Source organism: Cebus imitator, unplaced genomic scaffold (assembly GCF_001604975.1).
Source record: "Cebus imitator isolate Cc_AM_T3 unplaced genomic scaffold, Cebus_imitator-1.0 Scaffold96, whole genome shotgun sequence".
Lineage (NCBI taxonomy): Eukaryota > Metazoa > Chordata > Mammalia > Primates > Cebidae > Cebus > Cebus imitator.
Window position 1 is genome coordinate 1270560 of NW_016107411.1, and position 23410 is coordinate 1293969.

The following is a 23410-nucleotide window of genomic DNA, read 5'->3' on the forward strand; positions in this document are numbered from 1 at the left end:
CCTAGAAAGGGGAACCAAAAAACATTCATTTTCTTTCAGGTGTGGTGAGTCTGATGACTGTATAACTAGGATGATTATTGAGAACTAAAACTAATGTCCTAAGCCCCCCAGTCAACTGAACAGGCTGTCTCTTGGCCAAGAGGACCCCAGAGAAACTTTAAAAACTGAGTTTCTGGCCATCACAGGATGAGAGGTCAGACACAACTGACCTCCCTTTTATAGTTTAGACACAACATCTGACCAGCGTTAATGTTAAAATAGAGATCATGAGACTGTCAGAACAGACTCTTTGTTTACAATGAGATACTAAATTATAAACAGGACCTAAGGCCATGCCTGGCAAGGTTAAGTCATGTGCTTCTACAGAAGAAACCACGTTCCAACTGCCACAAGGTTGTTGTATTTTTTTCTCTCTAGCAGCTAAACCAGCACTGGCCTTGAGATAAGCAACATTAAAACAATTGCAGTTCATCCGCAGCAGAGCTGGCTGACTAAGGCCCCCTGCTCCACAAACCAGAACTACAGCTTTGATTGGATAAAAGTCTGGTTTCAGTATCTTTCTTCTGATAAGAGAACACTGGTTCTGGCCGGGTTACAGATGCTGTGCATTTGAGTGCCTTCCTGTCCCTGCAGGACGGGACACATAGGGCTTACTTGTAATACATTTAAATGTTAAGTCTTCACCCAAAGGAAACATGAGATGCATGTAACTTGCATGTTTATTTGGTATGTATGCCATATTCCTCCTTCATAAATATCTGGACAAAAAACTGTACAGCTCCTCCTATAACCTGTTGAATATATACGTATATTTGACCAATATGTTCAACATTTATGTCTCATCCTTCCCTCCCTCAAAGTGGCCGCTGACAGAAGCCTCTCACAGAAGCTACGCTTCTCAGCCTATCAGAATGGCCACATTGCAGGCTGTGATCCTTTGTAACAAATCAAGTCTCCTTTCTAAATTTGTGATTTTTAAGTTGATACCATAGGATTCATCTTTCAAATCAGGACACTTTTGGGAGTGAAAGGAAGTGCTAAAAATCCTGGTATCTTTTTTTGAAATATTTATTTACTAACTGACAAATACATTTTTATTATATTGATGGATCTGCAAAATCATTGTCTTTAAACACTATTTCAAAAATATTTTTTCTCTGGAAAGTAGAATAACCCATATCTGTGTACACCAAAGAAAACTTTTAAAACTTCTTTACATATATTAAAAAGTAGAAATTCTAGAATAATATAATCAGAATAATTATCCCCTTTAGTCAGGTGGGTTTTTATTTTATTATTTTTTTTAGTAGAGACAGGGTTTCACCATGCTGGTCAGGCTGGTCTGGAACTCCTGACCTCAGGTGATCCGCCCGCCTCAGCCTCCCAAAGTGCTGGGATTACAGGCGTGAGCCACCGTGAACGGCCTTTAGTCAATTTTTTAAAAACATGTCTGTCTCAAATACCATGTCATTTTATTTTTCTAAATGTTTTCTTTTCCTTATATGGTATTGCTATGTTAAAATTTTAAATAAAATTGTCCAATATTTTCTTCAAATTTGCATTTAAAGACAAATAAATTTGACATGAACCTTCTCTGTAAACCAGATCAGGTTTGAGAATATACTTTCTTGGAATCTTCGAGAGGAAACCGCCCTAACTAGTTTGTCCCTCCGGCTGCCTCGTAGGTGGTGCCACGGCGCCTTGAGTCCCTCCGGCGGTACTGCCATGGGTGCCCGTGGTGTCGTCGTCGCCCCAGTCGGCGAAGGTTTGCGCTACGCTGAGTACTTGCCGCCCTCCGCCAAACGTCCCGACGCCGACCTCGACCAGCAGGGACTGGTGAGTCCTGCCAGGGGCCCCCACCCCTCTCTGGCTCCGGGCTGCCCGGGTCTGCCCAGCAGGCGTCCTCCTGGGCCCCCTTCTAGTTTCTGCTTCAGCCCTTCCTACCGCCTCCCCCTTGAACCCTTGTACTCCCCCGCATTCGCTCAGCTGTCTGTGTCCTAGCGCTCATTTGTTCAGCGGAGAGACCGCTTTGTGCTTGGCTGTGACGACTGGGTGTGGAACATGGAGCAGTTCTGAGGATCTGTTTCCTCAGGGAGCTTCCAGTCTTGTCTGGGACACAAACCAAAAAAATAGGCAATTGCAAATATGGTGCGACAAGTGCTGTGTGTGGATTTTCCTTTCTCACAGGAGGCCCTACTCCCGTCTTGCAGGGGACGTGGTGGGATCGGGGACGCTTTTTGGAGAAAGCTGTAGTTAAAAATCAGGATCTCAGCCAGGCGTGGTGGTTCACGCCTGTAATCCTAGCACTTTGGGAGGCGGAGGCGGGTGGATTGCCTGAGCTCTGGAGTTCGAGAATATACTTTCTTTAACATACTTAATTTATTTAGTTTCGTTTTGCTCTTGTGGGGATACACTTTAGTGTCTTGTTGTTTTTAAGACTTGTTACTAAAAATCTCAATTGTCTAAAAATGTGGAAAGCTGAACTTTTATTGAACTACATTCATTGAAGATGTTGATATAAGATTTCTAATTGCTTTGGACAAATTCAGCCCAGATTTAGAGAGCTAATTTTTAAAAAGAATTCGACAAAAAGAATTCTTAGATTGATTGACAAATTATTTCTTCAAAGGCCCAAATATTTCTAAAATTCTACTTATGGCAGACAGCAAAGACAGAAAAACACATGATACTGCCTTGTATTTAAAATCATATTTTTGCCAAAACTGTATAGATATTTTTAGTGTATATGCATATATCATGTTTTTAAATTCTTAGTGACTGCAACTATTTTGATGGTAGATTATCACTACCTATTTGAGTACAAGTATGAATTATGTTGCACTACGTCTAATTCCAAGGACATTTCTGCTCTGTAATTCTTTAGAGAAAACGTGGTTTTACAATGACACTGTGTTATACTAAAATTTGTGTTTAATTACTATGCAAAAGTTTATCTTTAGCCTGAACTTTTAAAAACAATTTATAATAGCAGTGATTCATTTAACTGGATTTACAATGACATCTCACTCTAATAATGTCAGATGTTTTTACCGTCAGCAGAATAAAATGGCAAATGTTTACTTTGATACCATGAATTGCATGAAAATAAAAGGGATCATTATTGAAAATAACTGTTTTCCAGTTTGAAGCATCTGATTCCATTTCTATAAAAGTGGTGTCATTTACTTGTTTGAAACTTTTTTCTGCGTTTGGATGTAGCACATTAACATCATCTCTTTGTAGGGGAGACCTACTTTTCGTCCCTCTGTCTTAAGTTCATGGCTGAGGCCCCTATAACAAAAGGTGGATGAACCAGAGAAAAACTTACATATTTATTTAACATACATTTTACATGACATAGGAGCCTTCATAAGGAAATAAAGACCTGAAGAAACAGTTAAACCTGTGTATATTTTTATGCTGGGTTTGATGAAGAGAGGAGAGTCATAGAGAAATATAATAGGGCGAAGAATGTGACATAATGATTATAAACTAGGGAAACTTAGCAAGGCTGTTTTGTTCAGATTCTTCTCTGTGACCTTTTGTTTTCAGAGATAAAAATGTTCCTTTCTTCCTGGCATACATGACCTCTTTCAGAGGAAGGTCAGCAAATCTTTCCCAGGTTTTATGAACTGCTCAGGGAAGAGGGGTGGGGGAAAGTCACGAGATACCTTCCTGCTCCTGCAGGAATATTTCTTCAGTTTAAAATATTCAATATGCCAAGGTGCCATACTTTGGAGTAGCATGCCCTGAACCCCATCAGCTTCACTTTTTGTGTATATACAAGAGACATAGAGTGCAGATTTAGAGAGGCAGTCATCTGATCCAAATGAAAAGCCACGCTTCACAGGATACGTTCCTTGTCTGTGCATGTCAAGTCCTTGTGTTCATGTACAGTATTTGGGATTAGATACTAAGACTTTAGCAGATTCGTGTCTTCTGTTTTTCATGTGGTCAGTGATGTCATATGGCCCCCATGGTAAGTGCTGATAAACATTTTGGAATTTATAGGTTTGTCATCAACATTCTCATGAACAAGGTAGTTGATTTTCCATTACACATTTCCTTTCACTTTTTGAGCCCATTAATGCCAAAACACTTTGCACAGTTAAAACGTGTTACCGAGTAACATTATTTAATAGTTGTAGATTTATACAGCATACCATTAATGTTAAAACCACTGTAGCAAGAGTATTTAGACTCTTTTGCATATGCTATGTGGCAGGAATGCTTGACCTCTATTTCCCGTAAGTATTTTATGTATACCTAGATTCAAATGTCCTGTGTTTTCCACTGACAGCACTGAATGGCAGCATGCTGTCTTCAGGCATCTCTCAAATTGAAGTCACTCCAGTTGGCTGGTACATCAAGGGGCCAGCAAAGGCCATAGCACCAAATCTTCTCTCACCATTATCCCAGATAGAAAGAGTGTGCTGTCTGTAGCTGCTAGCACACTTTCTTTGCTAAGGGAACACCCCTTAAGCTGTCCTGGAAAGGAAGGTGTTAGTTGTGTTGCAGGATGGATTCTCTAGAGGCAGATGCTGAGAGGTTTGGGGCCCAAGAGGTTTATTTGGCACCAACACCTGTGGAAGAGAGAAGAAGCAGAATTGGGCAACTAAAGATGTCCAGCAGTGATATGGGCATGACAGAGTCTTAGCCAGAGGCTGTCTGTGCACTGTACTGCCCACAGTGGGGCATGTACAGTACAGTGACATGATGATCGCTCACTGTAACCTCAGCTTCCCAGGCTCAAGTGATCCTCCTGCCTCAGCTTCCTCCTCAAGTCCTTCTTTGAAGAGGTAGCTGGATATCATACTGTTGTCTCACACATAGTGTATCTAGATAAGATTGGGAAAAGTGAGGCCCGTTGTCCCTGGGCATCCTCTTGTGTAACCAGAGTGGGAAATCAGTTACTGACTGCTCTTGTTTCATATACCACTAGACAGGTCCACAGGAGAAAGTGAAGGCACCTTCAGGTGCAGTGGCTCATGCCTGTATTCCCAGCATTTAGGGAGGCTGAGGCAGGAGGATGGCTTAAGGTCAGGAGTTTGAGACCAGCATGGGCAGCATAGTGAGATTCCGTCTCTATAAAAATTTAAACAATTAGCCAGGTGTGGTGGTACACACCTGAAGTGCCATCTACTCAGCAGGTTGGAGGAGGAGGATCACTTAAGCCTGGGAGGCTGAGGCTGCAGTGAGCTATGATCACACCAATGAACTTCAGCCTGGGTGACAGATTGAGAGCCTATAAAAAAAAAAAAAAAAAAAAAAAAAAGTGAAAGCATGAAGTGGCAATTGTTACAGGCTGTGGTCTACTCAGGAAGCAGACTTGGAGGTGGAGAGTGGTGGGCAGGAGGTTTGTTAGGGAGTGGTCTTGGGATTACACCTCTGGAAAGGGAAGGGAAGAAGCATGGGGCAGGAAGAGAAGTTGCGTTATGCATTAGTCAGGGTTCCCTAGAGGGACAGAACTAGTAGGATAGATGTATACATGAAGGAGAGTTTATTAAGAAGAATCAACTCCCAAGATCACAGGGTGAAGTCCCATAATAGGCTGTATGCAAGATGACGAGCAAGGAAGCCAGTCGGAGTCCCAAAACCTCAAAAGTAGGGAAGCCAACAGTGTAGCCTTCAGTCTGTGGCCGAAGGCTCTAGAGCCCCTGGCAAACCACTGGTGTAAGTCCAGGAGTCCAAAAGCTGAAAAGCTTAGAGTCTGATGTTCCAGGGCAGGAAGCATCCAGCATGAGAGAAAGATGTAGGCCAGAAGACCCAGCAAGTCTGCTCTTTCCACCTTTTTCTGCCTGCTTTATTTTAACAGCTGATTAAATGGTGCCCACCCAGACTGAGAGTGGGTCTGCCTCCCCCAGCCCACTGACTCTAATGTTAATCTCCTTTGGTAACACCCTTCCAGATACACCCAGGATCAATACTTTGCATCCTTCAATCCAATGAAGTTGACATTCAGTATTATCACTGCCTATCATTCAGCTTCAACAGAGACCAACCGCATGGCCAGCTCTAAACAAAGTGGGCGCCAGACTTTTATACCTCCCTATAAACCAGTTCTTGGATATGGGTGCCCTGGGAAGAGGGCATGGTCGTGGGTGAGATGATACTCTTCATCTGAAGCAATTCTGATGAGGGCTGACAGCTGGGGCTCTCTGCCAGAAGCCCTAGCTGCAGCTGGTGGAGTAGCCCTTCAATTTTGAGGAGACTCTGGGATGACATCACAGTCTCCACTCCAGAAGTCGGCTGAACCCGTCCTGGCTAACTGTAATGCAACTATTAAACATAGTAGTTTCCTTTAAAAACTTCAGAAAAATGCTGAAAGAGATAAGATACTGAGGCGGAAAATGTAAGCTGGGACTGTCCTAAGCGAATCAGGAAAAAGTTACCCTATCTGTAGTGAAGTTCAGGGAGAAAGAACAACTTACATTGAACAGCCTTGAAGGTAAGCTGCTGGTCCAGAAATATTCTCAGCCAATTTACTTGGTTTCACTTGGGTTTCATCCAGATGCAAAAGGATTTAAGTCGATTATTTAATCCATTCTGTCTGTGGTGTAGCATGGCCGTGCTTTTGCATGTTGCAACATTTTCTTTCATTTTCAGCAGTCCCTCCTCTCCATTTAATCACTCTGTTTGCTGCCCTGACCTAATGGCTCAGCAGGCCCCCTGGCATCCCAGGCATCCTGGCTGCGTGTCTTGTGCATGATTATTTGGCCCTCAACCTGTACTCCACTTCACTCTCCCTTAGGCTGTGAGCAGAGGATTTTTTCACAATTGTAAAACATAGAAACTTGTCCCCACCAATCCTTTCAAAGAGCCCAGGGAGTCTAGGCTGTTCCAAATAAGATGCTTCTGCTGTAAGAGCATGGCCAGAGACTCTGGGCTACCAGAGGGAGGCTGGTGCGTTTCATTTCATTATGAAATCCAACCAGGGTCTCTTGAAGGTTAAAATACCTTTACTTAGCTCTCAATCACTGTTGTAGCTGGTACACAGTGCTGTAAGATTAGGAGGGAAGAAGACAACAGGAGAAGCCCTGTATTCAACAGGAGACCTGGGTCCAGCCCCTCCCAGGCCCTGGCACTCAGGTTCTCCATGGATCAGATCTTTTTCGTGTTTTCATTCCCACTGCCTAGTAAAGTGTCTGTTTGAGTGGGTGCTAAGAAAAAATGTTTCCCTTTCTTCCTGAATATAGCTTGCATAATGAAGAAAATGAATGTGTGTGTCTGTAGGTGGAGGGGAATGCTAAGAAGCTAGGAAAGTTTTTCATTCTGTGGTGCAGTGTTCCTTTCTCTAACCACACCACCCAAAGCACAAGACCCTTTCCCTGACTTTATATCTTATCACACAGTTCAGCAACCCAGGGAAAAGATACTTTTAAAAATTTTATTTATTTGTTTAAGAATAGTGACAGGGCTCTCATTGTGTTGCCCAGGCTGGTCTTGAACTCAGTCTCAAGTGAGCCTTCCACCTCAGCCTTCCAAAGTGCTGGGATTATAGGTGTGAGCCACGGAGCTGGCTAAGTGAAAATATCTTAAGGCCCCCAACATCATATGTCTCTACTGGGGGATTTTATTTGAGCTTGTTTGGATACGTGTTCACCCTTGGAGCAAACTTTATGTCCAGGATAACCGAGTACTGTGATTAGGCAGACCTAAGTACTGTATTTTTTTTTTTTTTTCACTGTTCTCTACTTCTTGCTATTTTGTTGACTAAATGTTGAATTTTTTTCTTCTATTCTTCCCCTTCCTCAACCCCCCTTGTCTATTTCATATTTCTCTGTATCGGATTGTGCTGCCTTTTGTGTTACTTCCTCACATATATCTTGTAGTTTACAAATTTTCTCTAGAGCTGGTTTTCATTTGCTATGTAACCTACTCATTGGGTTTTTACATTTTAATGACTAAGTTTTAATGTTAATTACCTACAGTCCTGTGTTTTGTTTTTACTTTCGACTTGCCTCTCCTTTCTTCATAGCCCAGCTCTTTCATTTTAGTTTCCCTACTTATTTTATACTCTCTTTCAGATGGTTTTATCAGCTGCTTTGGAATTCAGTGTTGTACCTCCTGATCGTGGTGTCTGCTGATTTCCCTTCAGGTGGTTTCATTTCTTGAGCCGTTTGTAGTTTTTACTGTTAGCGCCTGCTAAACTGGGGTTGTTTTCCTATGTAAATCATGCCCTCCCTCGTGGCTCAATTTTGCATTTGCTTTTTGTTGGGCTTCAGGATTTCACTACTGCAGGAGCAGTTTTTATAATATTCTCTTGATTTGAGTTCATTAAACTGGCTAGGCTTTGTAACTTCTGATACCACATCTGGCAGTGGGTTTTTCAATTTTACAGGAGATTTTGTTTGCTTTCCATTCAGATTCCTTGTGATTCCTTTTCCCTTCCCTCAGCTGGTGGGTGGAGTTTTTTTTTTAGTTTTCTTTATCCAGACAGAGCAGTCCTTTGAGGAACTTCTTTCTAGGCAGGAGTCATATTTCCAGCTTCTTGCCTCCCAGTGCCCCAGACTCATGTCTCCTTTGCTTATATTGCTTACGGACAGTGTAAATCCCATTCAGGACTGTTATCCTACCCATATCCTCTGAGATTCTTCTCTGATTAGTTGTCAGAATTACCAGTCTTGAGTTATTTTTTTTTTCCTGGTTTCTCAAAGATTTCCTCTTTTCCTTTCTCTCTTTCCTTTTCTTTCTTCCCTCCTTCTTCTGAGTGTAGAATTTTGTTCTATATTATTTCTCTATACTTTAACGCATCATTCCTATGTGTTTTCAATAGGATCAACAGTATCTGGGTATAGCGGTGATGTTGGTGGAAGGATGTAAATTAATTTTGTTCGTGTTGCCCGAGGATCTTGAGTGATCTTTGGAGAATGAAATAAAATCACATCATCTGCAGGTTAAATTCTTTCAATGATTTGCTATTGCACTTAAACTCCAAACTCTTTCTTTTGCCTTTATATGTCTTACATGAGTTGACCCCTATATCCCCATCCAACCAGGGCTTAAGCTATTCTCTGCCCCATTCAGACCACCTTCTCTCTTGCTTTAGCACCATTGTTCTAGCTGTTCCTTCTGCCTGAAATGGTCCCTAGATCTTTGCATGGACATGTGCATTCTGACATTCCAAACACAGAATTGTCACCTTCTATATTACTCTGTCTTCACACTGCTGATGAAGACCGCGTAATTTATATAGGAAAAAGTTTTAATGAATTCACAGTTCCACATGGTTGGGGAGGCCTCACAATCAGGTGAGAGGCAAGAAGGAGCAAGTCATGTCTTATGTGGACAGCAGGAGGCAAAGAGAGGGCTTGTGCAGGGAAACTCTACCTTATAAAACCATCAGATCTTGTGAGACTTATTCACTATCATGAGAATAGCATGGGAAGGACCTGCCCCCATGATTCAGTTACCTCCTACTGAGTCCCTCCCATAGCACATGGGAATTCAAAATGAAATTCAGGTGGGAGAGTCTAGAACTCAAGCAGAAGTCAGGGAGATATGAGCTTAAGTGTCATTGGGATAGAGATAATATTTAAAGCCACCCTAGTAGATGATAGCACCCAGTGAAAGAGGAAAGTGTTGTTAGAAAAGACAAGTCAATTCATCTCTTGAAACAATCTCCAGTGTGGCACAGGCAGAGCTACAGGATAATGCCACTGAATGAATACATGTGCAGTGAGGGAAGGGCTTTACATGAAGAAATTAAGCAGCATTATCAGAAATTTACTTAATTAACTCTTGCTTCTGGTGGTTAGAGATTTGATGCATTAAAACTCTAGTGATGGATGCTATGGATTTTCACAAAAGAATATAAATAAAATTTATTGCTTCTCTCTCTGTTTTGACTTGACCTGCCCAAACAAATATACAGAGTGTTTTCATAAATATTAGTTCTTTCCTCCTTGTCCATGGGAGTGGGTGTGGTGGGTTCTGACACAGATGACACATGGGTATTATCAAATAAAAATAGCTATGATCTAAATCTCTAAGAAGCTTTATCTTGTAAGTAGCCCTGAAGGCTACTGAAAGTAGACCAGAAAAGAATTTTTTTCCCTTATTTAGGGGAGACATGTCATAGAATTGGGAAGCTTTTTTTATCCTTCAGAGGAACAGGGCAGCATTGCCAAATCTCTTCAGATGATTTAGTCCAAGATGGGAATTATGCTCTGATGTTTTGAGATATATGATAAGGTTGAAAAACAGTCAACTGTGGTTCTGGTAATAGAATAAACAGGCTCTCTGTCTGCTCTGACTTCCTCCAGCTACAGATCACCATCTCATGTTTAAATCTAACTTACTGACTGCTCTCATTGTCTTCCAGACTTATTTAGGCTATAAAAGGTTTGCCTAGAGATGTGGATTGTTTATGTAGACTGTGAGGTGCAACTGTACAATATATCCCTGGCTTTGCTTTACGATTTCGGTCAAAACAAAATTAAAGGCTCATTATCACTTGTGCTCGGGAAGCAATGGGGAATATTTTAAAGTTCACATTTTCATTGATCTTTCATCAAGAACAGGACTAAAGTTACAAATGAGATGCATTTTCTGTAATGCGTGTAGTGCCTTATCTTGAAATAGTTGTTGTCTTTGTCATTCTGATTTGCTGAGCTGACAGTTGGAAATTAAACAATAAAAAATAAATTTCTATACATGACATTTCATTTTTGGATCACCAGCAACCCAAATTCTCAGGCATTGGGATTAGTATATTCATCTCCACAGGTACCCAGAAATGAAATGAAATGAAATGTCACCTAAAGCTGTAGACATACTTCATTACTATTACACCCCAAAGTTTCTTCCAGTAAAATATTTTATTAAAATTAAATGAAAAACCAAAACCTATGCAATGGTTGTTCGAGCAGCTTTAATGAGCTTTAGAATGGAGCACACCCCCGACATCTTCCATGGGTGTTTTACTACGCACAGAAAAACTGCTCAAAGAATATTATACTATACCATTCTTTCCTCATCTTCTTGGCTGTGTATTGAATTCAATTAAATTGCAACTTATAAATTACTGGTTAAAATAGCTAAGAAAATAGTTTTTGTTTCTATTTATAGGTACAGTATGTACTTCCGGAAAATGTATGCCCTCTTGCTGAATCATTTTCTCCTTTTTTATCAGCTAATTGTTCATTCATTTAGCAAATATTTATGTGTCATGCTAGTTTGTTCATAGGGCAACAGTTGTGAGCAAGATAATAGAGGTCTCTGGGCCCTTATGAAGTTTATAATTTAACCAGATAGACAGATAAGCAAAACCAGCAGGAACATCATCTTGTCATTCCTATTAAGTGTTTTCTATTTTGCCCAGATACTCTTCTAGGTGAAGTCATGTATTCAATAGCCTAATTATTACGATAAGATAATCATTACACAGATGCAGGAAGGTCCTAGGAGAAAGATTTCATTGTTATCCCCATGGATAATAATGGGGGGCAAGCAGCAACCTTTTCTGACACTTTTGCATGCATAGCGCTTTTTAGTTTACACTCTTTGTAATGTACATGTAGCTTATTTTCATTTGATCATCACAGCTGAGATGTCATTTTTATTCCCATTATACATGTGGAGGCCAGGAGGTCAAGTTTCTTTCCCAAGGTCATGCAGTTGGTGTGTGGCTGAGCCAGGGAACGACCTAAACCTCCTGTGACTCCTGGGTTAGTGCTTTTCCTCTGTCCGACGGCTGCCTTATGCTGGTGAGCATTCTGCCTGATACGTGGGCTCTGAGAAAGAGATTCATTCTCTGTGGTATGCTCAGCTGACATTTCATTTTGTTTCTTTGCTATCCGTGCGAACACACCTCAGTGGTGAGTGTTGCAGTGCGTTTGTGAAGTATTGATTTCCAGTCAGCCCCCATCCCAAAGACCCTACCACACACCCAATTCTATTTGCTTCACTTCAGCTCACTGTTCGCTGCTAGCTGAGAGCTTCTAGTTTGTTACCGCTCTGCTTATGGGCAGATTGGCTGAAATTTACTGCAGTTATCAGGCTTCAGTGCTAGGAAACCAGCACTGTTTCTGTTTCAGAAATGTTGCAGATTTTGCAATTGTTTAAAGATTAAAAACAATCTTCTTCATATGTGTAGAAATACAGACATTTGTATTATTTCATATAAATCCATATATTGGGACACATCATCCCACCTTTTAAAAATGAAATCTTTTGTCCTTACTTAATCTTTCCCTATCCATATCAGCCTCTGCCCCCAGCTAGTCTATATTTACAGCGTAGCATGAGCTCTTCCAAATAATTCTCAGTGTTCATAAAATCATGTGTAAACATCCATATGTGTGTATGTCTATATATCTACCTAAAAATAAATGTTATGTGTGTATTTTACAAAACCAGGTCTTTGTTTATGAAAATGGATTTATACTACTGTTGTATATACTTCATATTGCTTTTTTCACTCAATAAGAAATCGTGAATATTTCTCCAGGTCAGTTGGCAGAGTTCTAACTGATTCTTTTATTTTGTTAAATTAAAAATGAAAAGTTTAAGACAAACACAAAGATGGAGAAAATAATATCTTGAATCTCATTGCCTATTACCTGGTTTCAAGAACCATTGGCATTTTGTCAATCTCATTTCATCTATTTTTACTAGACTTTTAAAGGTTTAAATTTATTTTTTGCCAGAACATTTTAAGGCAAATCCCAGAATTTATGTTGTTTATGTCCAGTGAACACTACAGTATTTATCACTAATGGATAGGGATTTTTAAGAACATAACCAATTGTACTAATATTGCTGATAGCAAAATGTATAATAGTTCTTTAAAATCACCCAATACCCAGTTCATGTTCAAACCTCCCTCATTGCCTCAAAAACATCTCTCTCTCTCTCTCTTTTTTTTTTTTTTTTTTTTTTTTGAGACGGAGTCCTGCTCTGTTGCCAGGCTGGAGTGCAGTGGCCTGATCTCAGCTCACTGCAACCTCTGCCTCCTGGGTGCAAGTGTTCTCCTGCCTCAGCCTCCCGAGTAGCTGGGACTACAGGCGTGCACCACCATGCCTGGCTAATTTTTTTGGTATTTTTAGTAGAGACGGGGTTTCACCATGTTGGCCAGGATGGTCTCAATCTCTTGACCTTGTGATCTGTCCTTCTTGGCCTCCCAAAGTGCTGGGATTACAGTCGTGAGCCACCGCGCCCAGTCAAAAACATCTTTTTACAGTTGGTTTGTTCGAGTGGGGATTCAAATGCCAAACGTTACATTTGCCTGATATGTCTCTAAAATTTACAATGATTTTCCCTTCTCCTTTCCTGTTAATGTTTCTAATTGTTGAAGAAACCAGGTTATTTTCCTTGTGGAATTTACCACCTTCTAATTTCATGCCCGTGGTGTCACTTAACACCCACCCTGTGCTTCCTTTATATACTTAGCTGAATATAGAGGATTGACTAGATTTCTGTCTCAATTCATTTGGCTAAAAACTTAATAGTTGGTGCCGTGTGCTTTCTATTGCATCACAGAGGTATGTAATTGAAGGAATACAACATTGGCCAGCCCACTTTAAGTGATGCTGAAATTGGCCAGTGGGGTCAGCTGTGGTCAGCTTTATTTTTCCAATATAAACTTCCCCATCAACCTTGACTTAATGGTGTTAATGAACATTATCTACATTCATTATTTCACTCAGAGTTATAAAATGATAATTTTCGAAATCTCTTACTCTGCCTTTATTGACTGGAATTCTTCTCTGAAAAACTCTCTCTTATCAATCATTTGTAATCCTGAAGAACAGTTTAGGAGAGGCAGATTAAAGGTTGTTGTTGTTGTTGTTGTGTTTTTTTTTTTTTTTTTTTTTTTTTTTTTTTTTTTTTTTTTTGGTTGTCAATTTTCTGAATAATGAAATGGTGCTTTGGCAACCTCCAATGGTTATCAGTAACGTTGTTGGACTCAGATATTTTTATATATTAAATGTGTTTTAGATTATGGAATTTTATTACATTTGATGCTCAGATAATCTCATTCTTGGCCAGTGGGCCCTCCTCAGATTTGCTGCTTTGGTCTTCTTTTGACAAAGACCCAAGTAGTTTGTGATGACTTCTTTGATTTCTGGTAAATAGTATATCCTGGACTTACCCAGAACACTTTCTACACTAGACCTAGATGGAGTCATTTCTCCAAAGTGGACTCTCTTGGTAGAAATGGCATTTAGAGAACATAATCTTGATTCTGGAAGTCAGTTTATTATCTTTTTAATGATTCTGTGACACTCCATGACATACCATGAAATATTTCACCATTTTCCCATGCTAGCATTCACTTAGTCTCTGGTTTTGTTTTATCCTGACTTTCAGTTGCAAAGTCATGTCAAAGATGGGAAAACATTGTTCAAGAAGCTTTCTACAGGCTTTGCACAATTAGTAGAAGTTGTAAGATTGAAAAATAATACAACAATACTTGAAATTCTTAATAAATTCTGATAACCCAGTGGTTCTTAGAAAGTACGTTCTTTTTCAGCTGGATAGAGAATTCTCCTTTGCTTCCTGGAACTTACCTTTAACAAGATGAGAGATGATGCCCTCTCCTTCTTTCTCTTTTGGTTGGAGAACAGTTTTTCTTTCTTGTTTTACGGAATTTGGTAGAAACATATTTTCTGTTTACTTTTTGTAACTGTGATCCTGGCAATGAGATGCATGCTAGCTCTCCAAGTTGTATAGCAGCTTGGAACTTTCATAAGCTCCGTACAACTTTGGATGGAGGTGCAGCTATGTGCCACATTGGCAGTACATTTTGTTCTTTCAGAGGGCATTCTGGCCTTCTTGATTCTATATTTTATTTCTTTGCCAATCATCAGGCAGTGTGCAATGGAGAAAACAAAATTTATTGAGAGCTTTCAGCTCTATAACTAGCAATAACTATTCCTGGCTGACTACAAAGTTCCCCAGATGCACCCTGCTATATAATCCTGATTTTCTAGTTCATTGTAAATTCACAACACTGTACTGTCAACTATCCTTCTTTTCATATCTACATAAAAAAGAAATTTGCTGGTAACATTCTTAAAGCATTTGATAATGTTTATAGACTTTACAAAAAAACTTTTATTGGAGTATAATATAATTTGTAGAAAACTACACATAAATGTATAGCTTGATGAATTTCCACAAACCAAACACATTTATATAACCAGAACTTGGATCAATAAATAGTCCATTATAAGTACACCAGAAGCCTTATTATGCTACTTTCAGTATGTCTTTGCCCTCCTTCTTCCAAGAGCAATCATTATCCTGATCCCTAAAAGCATAGATTTATTTTGCCAGGCTTTTTACTTACCTAAGTGGAATTATACACTACATACTTTGTTGCATCTGGCTTATTTCTCTCAATATTTGTGATGTTCAACCATGTGAACACATGTAATTGTAGATTGTTCATTCCAATTGTTATATAGTATTCCATTGTGTGTCTCCATTGCAGTTTATCTATTCTATGTTGATGAGTATTTGGGCAGTTTCCAGTATGGAGCTATTATAGACAATGCTGCTATCAACATTCTACTACATACCTTTGCTAAACATACATCTGCATTTCTGTTGGGTGTACACCTAGAAGGGGGATTTGTGGTCACAGTGTATGCAGTATACTCTGCTTTATCAGGTAATGCTGAAGAATTCCAAAGTGGTTATACCAAATTAAACTCCCACCATCAGTGTGTGAAAGCTCTGGATGACATACACTCCCCCAACACTTGATAGTTTCCCTCATTTTCATATGTATATGAAACTTTCAGGTTGCAGAAGATTCTGACTACAGAAAACTTTCTCATACCGTCCTCCAGGTTCTGTCCAAAGTGTAGCAATATGTATAGGGCGAATTAGACTGGGAGTCTGACAACATCCGAATTTATTTCATCAGTGATAGGGAATGGGTCAAATGAACACATATAGGTTTGCACACCATCAAGAAACCTATGGGTTTAGTCATCTTAGAGCAGTCAACTACTGATGTTTATTATTGTATACATTTTATGACAAAAATAAAGTAAGAGAGAAATATTCACAATTATTGTAACATACTAATAGCTTTTTAGTTCCCTTATCCACACACATATCTAAATTTTATATGGTTAAAATAATGGTCTAGATATAATTTTATATTATACTTTCTTGAACTACATGTTTTATCTGAGGCACTTTCTCATGTTTTCAAAGTATTTTCTCATTATATATTTAGTTGCTTCTAATATTTTACTATTCTAGAGAGTTCTATAGAAAATATCTTCACCAGTTTACCTTTAAAAAAAAAATAATCCTTTAGGCAAAAGTCCTAAGAATGGGATTACTGAATAGAAAATTATCATTTCTTTTGGCTCTTGATTTATCGTGCATCTCTCTCTCCAAAAGGCTTTTTTTCACAGTTTACACTATAGGAATCCAGCCTTCTTGGAAACCACAAAAGCCAAGTTTGACTTACAGCAACAAGTGCTCCATTAGGTTCATAAACAAATAAAGCATATGACATATTGTTGGAGGAAATTTTTAGCTTTTGGAAGATTTAAAAATTCTTGCTTAGCTTAATTTGTAATATAAATTTAGATTAAACCCAAATTTCCACAAGCAGGTGAATGGATAAACAAATGTGGTATAGCCATGCAATAGAACACTACCTAGTAATTAAAAGGAAGGAATATTGATACACATGTTACAACATAAATGAATTATAAAATAATTATGCTTAGTGAAAGAAGTCAAAGAAACAAGAGTACATGCTCTGTGATTCCGTTATAGAAAATGCTATAAAATGCAAACTTAACATAGTGACAGAAAGTAGATCAACGTTGCCTGTGGACATGGGGTTGAGTGGAGAAGGGCAGGAAGAAAGGATTGCAGAGGGGTGCGTGGAAACTTTTGAGGCTGATGGATATGTTTACTACCTTGATTGTGGTGATGGCTTCATGGGATATATGTATGTTAAAATTTATCAAGTTTTATACTGTAAATATGTATAGTTTATTGCATATCAATTATATCCCAGTTAAGTTGTTTTTAAAAATAAAATTTCTTGCTCAATATTTCTAAATCTTTGAAGATCTAAAGAAAATGAGGAGCAAGAGTTACTATTAGTTCATTATTACTAGTGTAGTGAGTTAAAGGGACATGATTAAACCTACTATACTACATAATAATAATGAAATACAATTTATGTCCTTCATTTTGCATGCCCAAAAATGACTTGTTCAAGTCCTGACACTAGTACCTGTGAATGTGATCTTATCTGGAAAGAGAGACTTTTCAGCCTGTGAGATACAGGGGCCCCAAATCCAATGATTGGCGTCATTGGAAGAAGAGGAGAGGATGCACAGATAGACACACAAAGGGAAGAGCACCATATGTAGATGGAGGCACAGATTGGAGCAATGCAGATACCAGCCAAGGAATTAGAAAGAGGCATTGAGAATTCTTCCTTAGAGCCTTCAGAGGGTACATAGCCCTGTTAACACCTTGATTTTGGACTTCTAGTCTCTAGAATTATGAGTGAATATATTCTGTTATTTTAAGCCACAGAAGTGGTGATTTGTTATAGCAGTGATTGGAAATGGATACATATGTCAATATAGTTTTATCAGCTAGTATACTCTAATTTTTTAGTTGGTAATATGAAGGGAGTAACACAAGGTATCTGCATTACAGAAGCAGATGTCTGATTATTAGGTTCTGTGATGAAATTTTGAATTTCAGAAAGTGGATCCCCTTCATTCTCTCCTTGTTTCTGTGTCTGCTGTCTTGAAGCCAGATGTGTTACCATCATGTCTTTATATTAATATACTAACCCGGCAGTTCTCAAAGTATTTTTCATGGACACTTTGAGCTCCCTGAGGCTCTTCCAGGGGGAGGCCAAATCTATTCTCATATTTTCCCTTTTCATTGTGTTGACATTTGCAGTGATAGTGCAGAAGCAATGATAGGCAAAACTGCTGACACCTTAGGACAAATGGCGGTACCAGCAATTGCACTAGTAGATGTTTTTTTCTTCATCTCCATGACTGGCAGAAACAAACAAACATAAAAAGAATTTGACTTAGGAATGACCTTGATGAAGCAGCAATATGATTTGTTAAGTCTTTATCCTTCAATACATCTTTTTCATATTGTGTGTGATGTTATGGGGAGTACAAATGAAGCACCTCTGTTACATACAGAGGTACAAAAACTAGTACTTTCGTAACTGAGTTCTAGCTAAACTAGCAGCTTTTCCTATAAACACAATTTTTATTTAACAAAGAAACTTGGGTTATTCAGGTTATTCAGATTTGGGTATTTGGCAAACATGTCCCTCCATGCTCAGAGATTCTCCTTCAGAGACAACCATCTTAGACTCTCTTTTCTTTACTGATAATGACATTTCTTATAAAAGCTTAGACACAGGTAAGGCCCAGGTATTTGCCTTAGGACAGAAAGCATAATGTTGTAGAGGTGTGTTTTCTTCCAGCCTATTACACTCCCCATTCCACTAAATGAGACAGGTGGTTTTCCACATTTCATGCATCTCCCCCTTAAGACAGTCAGTCAATGCTGCAAAAAAAAAAAATGCCAGGTGGAAAAGCTGACAAGTCAGATATTACACAGCCACTTAATTTTTATTTTGTAATTTTCACAATCTGAGCAACCAAGTAGAATACATTAAAAAGATACTAAAAACAACTGTGATAAAATTCATTTGACCAGGAAATATAGGCTTTCATGTTTTTGTCTCCAACTCAGCCTTTTTTCGTTTTTAATGTCAACTGTGTTCTGGCTTTGGCATTTATTTTGACAAAAGCTATGTTGAGTTGCAAATTGAAACATAGCGCATAGCTTCTATGATTAAAAAATTCAGAATCTATCCAACCTAAGGCCTTGAAGACAGAAAGAAATGCCGAGGGAAAAATATCTCAACTTTGCCATGTACCAATGAATGCCTGAAATAAATATTAATTGTTATTTCTGCAGATTTTCCCACTGTTTTATATACTTCATTTCTTCCATTGGTGAGACTGTAATCTGGAAACTTGATGGATAGAAACTCATGATTGAGTCTTCTCAGTGTGGGATGGGTCAGTATTTGTAGCTCAGATGGCTGCTGCCAGAATGGAGAGCTCGTCTGATTTGTTTCCACCCCAGGCACTGAAGGATTCTCAAGATTTTTCTCTTAATATTTGGCTTTACTTGATAACCCTAGAGCATGCTGGGAAATCTCAGCTAGAGAAAAAATTTAGTAACCACAGGGAGGCCTGCTCAGAGGGGTGTGGGTAAGTATGAAAGCTTATGTGTATGCCTGCTAATGACTCTCGAATGTTCTGCTTTTCACAAGGTTTTCCTTCAACAAAAAATATGTAGGCTTGTGAAGATAGTGGGCTTTTAGAAAACTCAGCCATTCCCAGGAAGACAAATGCTCATTTGAGTCATTTCCCGAGAGAGCTGTCACTAGTCAAGAAGGTATGTGGAACCACCTAGTTCAGCTTGCAATTTAGAATTTCAGAAGCAGGAGTTGGCCAAGAGTTGCCTGAGGTTTTTAACCTTACATATTTACCATAATTTTTCTTTCTTATTTGTTGAGTGCTGACCTCACCCTTGGTATAGGTGGGATGGAAGAGATGCTGTTTGTCTCTGATCAACATTGGAGAAGGTGTCCAATTAAGAAATAGGCTTTATAGCCAAGAAGATGGCTAATTTCCAAAGAATTATTTGTTTTCTTTATGCAACCCAGCTTCTTACATGCTTTCTTTTTGATTCTGTTGTTTCCTTTATTTTTGTTTGGTTGGTTATTTATGTGTTGTTACTAAGACTCTGTCTTGGAGATGTTGGACAGTAGGCTAGAGTCTCATTGGATATGGGTACTCCAGATGTGAGCTAGGCCCTAGAAGGAGGTGCTAAGAAGGCTCTGCACTATGCCCTGGGGAGGGCTGTTTTGCTTGCTGGGTAACTAGGCTCTGAGGGAGTCTGTACCTGGAAGTAACTTTTCTAAACATTTGGCAGGTGTGTGAAACACCTGACATGGCTGATCTTGGCACAGAAGAAATCAAGTTGGAGGTGTTCTGTTTGCAGTATGTCCTGTAGAAATTCAAGGAGCCTTGTCTTGTGACCCTGTACCTTATAAGGCCTCAAAGGACCTCAATTATAACAGCTAGGATGATTCTATGAACCCCTACGTGCTGAAATAGCCCCCATATAATTTAGTTTAATTCAGGTCACATTTATTAGGTTCCTACTAAGAAAAATGCCAGAGGCTTGAACATAATTAATTCTTGTGATTTAGTTTATCCTCATTTTAATTGGAAGAAACTGGGGATTAGAGAGGGTAAGTGGCTTATGCAAGTTCATACCACTGGTTCTCCCTGACACATAGCTTCATTTTGATAAGAGTTATGACTTTCTCTTCTGTGATAAAGATAAGATCTCATGCCCTGGTGAGTTGGAGAGTCTGGGAGTTCTACCTGTTCTGATTTTTTTTTCCTGGTGGGATATTGGATGAGACATTATAATACTCAATTCTAAATTCGTGGTAACTTTGGGAAATGTATGTGCTTATATATGTGTGTGTGCATGTGTGTGTATGTAAAATAGAATGTATGATAGTTGTCCCAGGGTAGATTTCCTGAAACAAAGTCATGTCTCTGGGGTACTCATTATACCCCGCCTTGACTGTCTATTGCTGGTCTCCCTTAGGCTCATCAATTAGAAAACCCTATAGCTGTTGCCACATAACTGCCTGAAACTCTCAGTGTTGATATATCATCTTCATCTGTTTATAGACAAATGAAAATTTAGTCATATTTCTTTTATTACTTAACTTTAAGACAGCTCAAGCCTATCTCAACAAAGTGAGAATACCTTCTTTTTATAATCTCAGGTCTTCATGATGCTTATACAAACCTTTTTAAAGATAAATATAAAAGGAATATTGCCCCCCGATTATGTAAAGCAGACATGGTAGATTGACTAGTTTGACACCTGTCCTATCTCATTCTCGTCTGCTCTTCTGTATAACATTTGTCAAGTGTCCTTGTTTTGAAGGATTTAGATATGTTTTAAGTTCCAATCTGATGCAAATTTTAGTGGCAGCAGGACTCAAGGCTCCATTCACTCTTTTAAAGCAAAGTCACTTTAAAGCCCATAGTTCTTAGCAGCTTTCCAATTCCCAGATTGCAGAGAGTGTAGATAAGTTACTGTATTCCTGAAGTGATTTCCTGATTCCTTCATGTATCAGTCAAGAATCTCCAAAGAGACAGAAAAAATGGAAGATATGTATGTTAAGAAATTGGCTTGAGTGAATTTGTGAAGTCCAAAATTTAGGACAGGCCAGCAGGCTTTAAACTCAGATAGGAGCTGATGTAGTCTTGGGTCTGAAATCTGTAGGACAGGCTGGCAGGCTGGAAACTCAGACAGGATTTACATTAAAATATTGAGGCAGAAAGTAAAATAAACAAAATGGTGAGGTAGAATTCTTCATTCTCTAGAAAAATCCCAATTTTTGCTCTTAACACTTTAAACTGATTGGATAATGTGTGCCCACATTATCTTTAAAGGTGATCTTCTTTAAAGTCAACTGATTATAGATATTAATCACGTGTACAAAGTACCTTTATAGCAATATCTATACTAGTGTTTGACCAAACAACTGGACACCATAGCTGAGTCGAGCTGACACATAAAATTAACTACCACATCTAGTTTCCTGACTGTGTCAGAGGTAACAATGAACTTGATGGGTTTCTAGAATCCTCCCACTTGAGGATTCTTCTAGAAGTCTGTCCTGGAGTTTCATCCTAGAACCTGCTATGACAACCAGCCCATCTAACAAATTTGTAAGCATCCAACCTTCTTTCTGCTTAAAATAGCTAGAATGGTTGGTTATTTACAGTGGAACCTCATTGATATTTTAGCAAAGTCTTGATGTCAAAACATGGCAAGGTGAACATGAGAAAGAAACTCTGCAGACTAATTATGCCCTTGAGCATAGATGCAAAAGTAGTAACTAAAGCATTAGCAATGTAAATTCAGGAATCCATAAAAAAGATAATGTATAACCAAGTTGGGCACAAACCAGAAAAGCAAAGTTCAGCATTAGAAAAACAGTGTATACCATGTTAATGAAACTTTTCTCAGTAAATACATAAAAAGCATTTGATAAAATGCTGTCAGGAAAGTAAAACTAGAAAGAAACTTCCTTAACCTGGTAAAGCATACCTAAAATAACAAACATGAAACAACAGGAAACTCAGTGGCAAAAGATTTTATTTCTTTTAAAAACAACAGCAAGGCAAAGACACCCACTACTATTTACTTAGATGCAAATGTAGTGGTAAAATTTTCAGAAAGCAAACTCACAAGAAAAAGAAATGATAACTCTAAAGATTGGAGAAGCAGGAACAAAAATTTAGTAACTTATAGATGAAATTATTGTAGAAAAGTCCATAAGAATGTAGGGATGAAAATTAAAATTAGTAAGGAAGCTTAGTAAGTTTGCTGGATAAAGCTCAACATACATTACTCTATTAAATAGCAGATATATATATTTAATTAGCAACAGTAAAATTATAAAATGTGTAAGAATAAGACAAAGTAAAAAGACCAATAAGAACAAGACCATAGCAATTCTATTGAAAGACCCTAAAGAAGCTAGAAATGAATATTGCTATATACCATGCTTTTGCATAGAAAAGTTCAGTGTTGTAAATATGTTAGTTCTCACCAAATTAATTTGCAGTTTTAAAGACATTTCAATCAAAATCTCAAGAATTTTTACAGAACTTTCTAAGTATATTTAAAAAATTTATAAGAAAGAACAAAGCGCTGTTAATAGCCCAGATGCTCTTAAAGAAGCATAAGGTGGCAAGGTGTGGAGTTAAGGCTAGAAGAGGCTTCGCTACTTACAAGCATTAAAAACTGGTAATTATGTTAGTAGATATTGGCATCGTGGTAGTAAGTAATCAGTGCAGCAGATAGGAAACTCAGAAACAGATAAACTATATACATGAAAAGCTGATATATAACATAAATGGACTGTAGATTATTAGGGAAAGAATGGATATGAAAAAATAGAAAATTAGATCAATACTTCACATCAATTTCAAATGTAATAGGAATTTAAATATGATGGGCAAAGCTTCAAAACTTTTCTAAGAAAATGTAGATAGCTTACATTTATAGTTAAAAAATAATTTCTTGACCAAAACACAAAAAGAAGTACATTTTGATTTTGGAATTATTTGTGTATTAAATATTTGAATTTCCATGTAAAACTGATCTTGGGCTTCCTTTTATGAAAAAATTTTAAATTGTCTCAATTTCTTTTATGGATATGGGTGACATTTATTTCTAATTTATTATCATTGCAATCAGCAAATGTAGATTATGACAGGATTCTTAAAAATTTATTGGGATTTTCCATAGTCAGTTTTCGATAGAT